The sequence below is a fragment of the Amblyomma mixtum genome, chromosome 5 (genome assembly GCF_055824585.1).
Source record: "Amblyomma mixtum isolate Tamu chromosome 5, ASM5582458v1, whole genome shotgun sequence".
NCBI lineage: Eukaryota > Metazoa > Arthropoda > Arachnida > Ixodida > Ixodidae > Amblyomma > Amblyomma mixtum.
This window is the reverse complement of record NC_143016.1, coordinates 108,157,875-108,165,756: the sequence shown is the minus strand read 5'-3', so window position 1 is coordinate 108,165,756 and position 7,882 is coordinate 108,157,875.

The following is a 7,882-nucleotide window of genomic DNA, read 5'->3' as shown; positions in this document are numbered from 1 at the left end:
GGGAACACAGAGTGGCACTACTTAGTTGCTTTATTCCAAAAACGCTGTTCTTTGCGTGTGCGCGCATACGTGCTGCTTCAGAGAAGAGCCGTCAAATGGCGCGCCCCACGAACGTAGTGTGCAAACGCCATAGTAGCAAAAACGCAACAGCATGCACATGACGCCAATAAAAGGTTTCTCTTTTCGGAAATGCCATTAAAAAATCTCTTAAAGTGTTTAAGCAACAACATTTTATTTTATCAGTTTCTGTAGTGTTCAATACTTGTCCAATAGGAGAGCTAGCCATTTCTTATTTTGGTCAAACTTTGCAATTACATGATTTTCTGCCCGTTTGTTGCAATTTATAGACAGGGTATTGAATGTTATGGCATTTTTGATTATCGAACAACGTTTACTTTTACATTATTTTTTGGCCAAAAGTTCTGGTTCTGCAGTCGGTAGCTCACCGTCCGGTGATGCTTTGAGCGCCCATGGTGGCTGAAGTGTTCTCGATGGAGCTTCACGCAAGCTCCCATGCACGGGGCGCCAGCTTTCCCTCTAGGTAATAGTAAGAAACTCTGTGAGTGGGCAGGTTGTGATGACGCCACAAGGTCACATGACCTAGGTGGCCCACCTGGGTTGCTTCTCTGGGGATTTTTTGCGTGGACTTTTCGCCCAAGGTCAACTACGCCGACGTCGGCTTTTCTGCGATAAGGGCTCCTTAATGCTATCGTGTAAATACGCGGCGGCGAAACCCAACTTGAAGTCGGAGTGGAAAAACCAGTTGCCCTCAAGAAGCACCCTCCTCCACTGGTCACCTCCCCAAACCACCTACTCTACGCCGTTTTTCATTAGTCGCACCATAGTATTAGGTAGAGGACTGTCACCCTCGACCCACCTCAGCAAACACTAACTCACCGCAGAAAAAAAAATTTGTTCCGTGTGTTAGGCCTCGGCTATTAGTTAAAGCATCCATTGGAGCGATAGCATCAAATTAGTCACTGTGGGTAAATTCAACGGCTTTCGCGGAATTGTCGCATCAGATGTCTGATCGTCCCGTATATTTTTGTTTTTTTTCTTTCCGGCAGCAGAGCGGGGGGTGGGGTGTATAGCTTGATCCGCGGCTGCCCTATGCATTTTCTGCGGGCTCGTAATTGTGCATATCTATTTATTCGCCTTTTTTATGCATTATATTAAGGGAGTGCAAAGTGCGCGCTCTTGACTTCGCTCTACGTGTACGCGCGGCATCTCTGCGAGCTGCGGCACAGCTGCTGCACGGGTGGACTAACAGATTAAATAGATCAACGACCAGGACGAGCGGGAGACAAGTGCGCTGCGACTACTAACAGACAGTTGCTCCGCAAGCACGAAATTTGAATGGAAAAAGAACATAGAAGGCAAGGCGGGCGTCAAGATATTCGCAGTTTGTTGGCGTGGAGAACGGAGGGGAGCAACCCGAATTTCAAGTAAATATGATGCATCTGTGGCACTGCTTCTCACGAAGATAAAATGAATAAAATTTTAAATTGTGAGGTTTAACGCCCCGAACAACACACATACTAAGAGGGACGCCATTGTGGAGGGCTCCGCGATAATTTAGGCCACCTGGGATCCTTCAACGTGCGCCGATAGTGCACAACACACTGGCGCGTTTAGTGTCTCGCCTCCATCGAAATACTACCACCGCGGCAGGAATCGAACCCGCAACCTTGGGATCAGCAGCACGACAGACAAGAACAAGGAAAACACCCCCCCACCCTTTCTTTTTTTACTGGGCATGTAACTTTTTGTGTGGGTGACGATAAGAAAATGAAAGCGGCTCATATGGTTCTTGCCTCGTTAAATCTGTGGATGACCTTGGGTATGAGCATCTCTACCTGCCTTTGCTTGCAAGTTTTCTGTTACAATATTAAAGTTGCGGTTCGGTTGTGCTCAGTGTTTGTGTCAATCTTTCTTGTCTGTGTTCCGACCGCGCTGTGGTTGTCAAGATGTCTAACCAACAAGCCAGCCACTATATATCGCAAATAAAGTTAGTTTAGTGCAGTTGTGTATACTTTGTCTTCGTCGGTCTTCCGCCAACGCTGCTATTATCAGAATTATTATAACCAACCAACTCGCCCAGCAATATATTTTGCTAAATAAATAAAATAGGCTAACTGCTCTGGCGAGAGCTTCACATACTCGTTCGCCAGTGAGGGCGTCAGTGCGGACAGAATTCTGAGAAAACGTCCTTTTCGTTAAGAACCGAAGGAAGAGTATTAAATTTATATAAGAAACTCCTTTCTACGCGTAGAGGACACGCTACCTAACCCGCAGCTGCTCACACAGAGAAGTGCGCGTTAAACAAAATAGCGAAAGCCAAATAAGAAACACTGAAAGAGGCAGGCAAGGAACAAAATACAAGCAAAAAGATGGCAATAGAACTCTGGCCATACAACGCCAATGCGCGCGAACTGCGTAGAAAACACAGAAATTGGGAGGCTGGAATGAACTAGGTGTAAAATCAAGAAAAGAGCACCCCAGACAGTAGGCGAAGAGCACGCACGCGCCGGGCCTTAAAAAAAAAAAAAAAAAAAAGAGAGAAAGACCTTAAAGCTTTTGGCCATACGTGTGCGCCACGTGATCCAATTTCACCATCGTTATCAGGTGACCAGAACCAATTGACGTCCAAAAAGCGAAAAAAGCGAGTCCTCCTGTTCGATGGGACCTAGGTCCGATTTCAACGGAGCCTGAGTCCTCCGGGTCGGAGCGGATGGTCTCTTCTTGCTCGCACAGACGTGGGCGACCTCGTTGCCGCAGATAACAGCGTGTTCCGGTACCCAATCTATACCCGTACCTCGACCTTTTATGTGGCGAAGAGGCTCTTTATTCGCTGACAGAGCGTACCGGCACCTGGTGTCTTGCCTGGCCTAGTGAGTGCCTCTCGGCAACCCGTGTGGACGTTAAGGAGGTTGAGCAACTGGGAGTAGATAAGTGTCGTCCAGATATGTACATACGACGTCCATCTGGACGCGGCTGCCGGTTATAACACGCAACGCTAGAGGCCGCGGCGAGGCCGACGGGTAACGTCGAGGCGTGAAGTTTAGCGACAAAGGTTTTTGTGGCTTTAATACACTGGGGTCAAGACAGCCTAGGTAAGGCTGCCGGTACAGGGGCAAAGGAAGTAAAAAACTATTGGCATCTGCCTTTTGGAAAGGCTACGCAAGTGTTCTAAGGAAAAGCGAACGCTAAGGAAACAAAATGTGTCGGTAACTGCTTTAAGAAAACCCCAAAAATTCTCTCTCGATCATGTCCAGTTAGTGTATTTAGTACAGGCAAATGAGCGCTTAGTTGCCTGTTAAGCACCAAAGGCAGGTTTGTGCCGAGGTCAGTGAATTGCCTCCTGACGCTACCCAGAGACGATTGACGATTACTTTGTGTTGTGCCGTGGCGCTGTTTCATTTTGGAACATTATTCCGCGTATTCTTAAGGAGATTGAGATCACACCATACGCTATAGGATTTCTTCCTGTTAAAGGTGCGCTGAAGAGGAATCTGAACTCGTCTTTTTGCCGCGGGAACTCAATCTAAATGCTCTGAGCATTCTTAGAAACTTCGACTTATTGCCCTGTGCGGCCGATTTCCCTAATTAAATCGAATTAACGTCCGTCTCCCACCTTTTTTTTTTTAATTCTCCCGCGTACGGTGGGCGGAGTCGACCAACGCGTGGAGTGTCTTTCAGCCAGCTCTGTGGAGGCTTTGCTTTCGCTTTATTTTGTTTTATAGGTTTCCGTGAATAAATAGTTTCAATCGCAGATACTATAGCCGCAAAATAAGCCCGCCGAAATAAAAATACGCGCGGACTATTTGCTTCTACGGATTACTACGTATTACTCCCCCGATGCTCTGGAACTATTCAGCCAATGGAAAAGCCGAGCGATGGATCGACATGCAGAACCACATCGTTAAACGAAGTCACCGTTCAGAGACAGGGGGTTTGGTGCGGGGTGTATATACTGCGCGAGATCAACCTCATGACTGGTTGCCCTTTCCTGAAGCATTAGTGTGTCTCCAGGAGTTTTTCGATGTGCAGGGAAACCCGACCGCGGCGGCCGCGTTTTGATGTAGGCGAAACGCAAAAGGAGCTCTTGTGCTTTGCGATGTCAGTGCCCGTTAATAAGATCCCCATGTGGTCGAAATTATTCCGGGGCTCTCCACTACGGCACTTCTTTCTCTCTTTCTTCTTTCAATCTCACCTTCCTTCCTTCCCTTACGACGCGGCTCGGGTGTCCACCGAAATTTGAGACAGTTAATGCGCCATTTTCTTTTCTCAAAAACCAATTTTTCAGATACCCCCGTTGTGTTACACGGTGCTCGCTACTGGCGGCCAACTGATGGTGCTAGTTGCTGAATGAAAGCTGTGCATGATGAAAAAAAAAAAAAGAAAGCTGCGGCGGTGGCCAAGTTTTTCAAGGCGTCGGGAAATGTTGCTGCTCTGTTTGCGCCGCTGCCGGTTCGAAATCAACTCAGGGCTGAAGTTCTTTTCTTCTGGTTATGATTCGTACAGAAAGTTTCGGAATATTTCGGATAAGTTCGCCCCCATTTCCCGCTCCAAATTACCTTCAGGTTCGCTGCGGTTTCGCGACGATATTCGCCTTAATTTGTCGAGAATGAGCGCTAAAGGTAAATATTTACCCGCCAAGCATGAAGTGTCCCTCTGCATTACATTTTCTATTCATTTTATTGCATGAATGGTCTACAAATGGTATCTGCTTCAGTGAGTGGCCCGGTTTCCTAATGACAAAGTGGGGTCGGTTCGAGTGTTTGCAGTTATTGCTGGCTTTAAATTTCTTCGAAAGGCTTTTATGCGAAGCATACTAAAATAGTCCAACCCAGCTCCTCGAGCGCGGCGGTGTCGTTACCATTGACCTTTCGTAACCTCCATGTCATACCACGTGATGCGTGACGTCACAGCAGATGAAAAACGGGGGCCCAACTCGCGCCGTCGCGCGAGGCGTCGTGACCAAGGATGACCACGTGGTGCGTGACGTCACAGCAGATGAGAAACGGGGGCCCAGCTCGCGCGAGGCGTCGCGACTAAGGAGGACCACGTGATGCGTGACGTAAAGACATAGGAGAAACGGGGCCCCAGCTCGCGCCGTCGCGCGAGGCGTCGCGACCAATGTGTTTCCTGCTTCTGCCGCTAGGTGCGCTGTAGGGAACACGTGATGCTGGAGCGGCCGTATACAAGGGGGTGCGCCTGCCTCTGCTAGGCGTACACGGGATAGAGATGCCTCCTGGAGACAGGGCTGCTCGTTGGAATGAGAAGCAAAAGTTGCGGCGTGCTACAGAGACTGATGAAGAGCGTGAAGAACGTCTAGCCAAGCGGCGTGCTCGATATGCAGCTCGGCGACAATATGCTTCGCATCTGACTAGGCTTAACCTAAGCTAAGCCTCAGCCATTTTTTATTGTGATTCGTTCTTCTCTACCACATTCGCGATAAACGACAAATGCGGTCACCACGCAGCGCGTGAGTACCAAGAAAATTTAAATGTTTTCAGATTTTTGCGAGGAACACGTCAAAATTGCGAGCAGAAAAAAAAATGAGGGGTGATCAATTGGATTGGTGCGGAGGAAATTGGAATGTTTTCCTCTCTACCGTCACATCCTTTCTGCTATCGATTTGCAGCCTGGAGCACGAACTTCACCACTACGACCATTACCGCTACTTCTAACTTCACTAAGTCACTACCATCACTAGAACCTAATCACTATGACCTGTGACTAAGTGAAGTGCCCTTATGAAGTTGCTACCGCCGGTTATATTATAGCTAGTATTTCATTATAGCCAGTGTTTTATTACAGCCGATGTTTAGGTGTAGCCGGTGCTTCGTTATACCCGGTGTTATAGGAGGAAGCAAATGCAGCGGTACCAGGTGGAAAGCGGGAGCTCTCCCTAAACGGGAGAAGGCTTCACACATACGCCGACGCTGGACGCCGGATAGTTTTCGCTGTCATGGCTCTCATCTTGCTTTCGCATTAGAAAATCACCGAACGTTTACCCTTGTGGTAATGCAGATATCAGCGACAGCTGGGTTGGTGCGAAATTTTGATGCCACTCGGAGCGTTTAGTAACTCTCGGTAAGCCGAAGCGAGGGTTTGTCAACTACGTCTTTTTCGCTACACTCGCATTAACGACTTGGGTAAGCTCTAGTAAATGCCTTTAGCTGAGTGTGTTGGAGCAGACGGGAGCAGTAATCACTCATGTCATCATCATCATCATCAGCCTGACTACGCCCAGTGCAGGGCAAAGGCCTCTCCCATGTCTCTCCAATTAACCCTGTCTTTTGCCAGCTGCGGCCACCCTGTCCACTCAAACTTCTTAATCTCATCCGCCCGCCTAACTTTCTGCCGCCCCCTGCTGCGTTTGCCTTCTCTTGGAATCCACTCCGTTACCACTACCGACCAGCGGTTATCTTGCCTTCGCATTACATGCCCTGCCCAGCCCATTTCTTCCTTTTGATTTGTTTGTTCCCTCACCCACTCCGCCCGTCTCCGGTCTCTTAACGCTACATCATTTTTCTTTCCATAGCTCACTGTGTTGTCGTTAACTTAAGCTGAACCCTTTTCGAAACTTAGCCTCCATGTTTCTGCCCCATAGGTAAGTACCGGTAAGATACAGGTCATGTGGTGTAGGGCAACCTACACCCCTACCGCAGATACATTGCCTCTGGAGCACGCGTGCCAAGCCAGTGCGCATAAGCGAATACTGCCGCGGCAGTCAGTTTTCCATTGCGGATAAATGCAAACATGTCCGTGTGCTATGCGCTGTCAAGGCAGGTTATCGAACCAAAGGTGGTCGAAATGCCGTTGAGGCACATATCCGGTTTTGCAGTTACGAACGAGCACTCACGTCAAACAAACAATAAAAGCACACGTAAAAATTGGCGACTAAAACAAAATTGCCAAATAAAGTGCTGTCTCTCTTCCACTCCCGCAAAAAAAAACTACATGCGCATTGGGTAGTGTATCCTTTCGAGACACTTTTAGCTGCACCGAAATTTTATAACATACGCAAGAGCACACAAAAACATCGGTACGTCAAAGTACAGAGGTGAGTAGGCTTGCCTTAAACACTCGAGCACTGCTGTGTAGAGGAAATAAAGCGCAATTATTATCAGGTACTGACTTCCAAGGAGAACACTTGCGCCCGAGTGCGCCCGAATTGACATGCAAACCGCCAATGCACAAGCGCTTTGCCCCAAGCAAATTAAGCCTCTCTCTTTTCTTTTCACATTCTTTTGCTTTACACCATATCGCTCGATCTCTCCACAGACAAGTGTGATATCATCTCTGTGCATTCGCACTGAAAGGCTCACATATTTTACGCTGCAACATCACCACTAAAGCACCGCAAAATATAAAGAAAGCCAAGCAACAAATTTCTGGCGATATGTCGCCCATTGCAAGGAGTCCATCCAGCCTGGAGACCCCAATATACGAACAAATATCTGACTTTACACTCATTTTACTAGAGAAGTAAATTTACTCCGCCAGTAACCTCATTTCAGCAGACGGGCTCAGTATATATCAATGCCGCAACTTCTGTGGTTGTCAGCGCAGACGGCTCGAACTCCTTCGTTCATTTGTTTGTTCACTGGGTAATCCATTCATATGATATGAACAAATATAAAATTTACAACTGTGTCATGTGATCGTGCTCTTTTGGTGTGTGCGTATAGCTTTTGCCGCCGGCTTTCATGCAACGTTATCACCTACCTCCGTTTCCTCGCAACTTGCACTATCAGGTGGCTCTTTAGTCGCGGTGCCTGCGGCAGGGAACTGCCGCAATAACAGATTATCTTGCATGTGCGATGGCGCCCAATAAACACGAGTAGGTTGCAAGCCAGGGTGTTCACTCGAA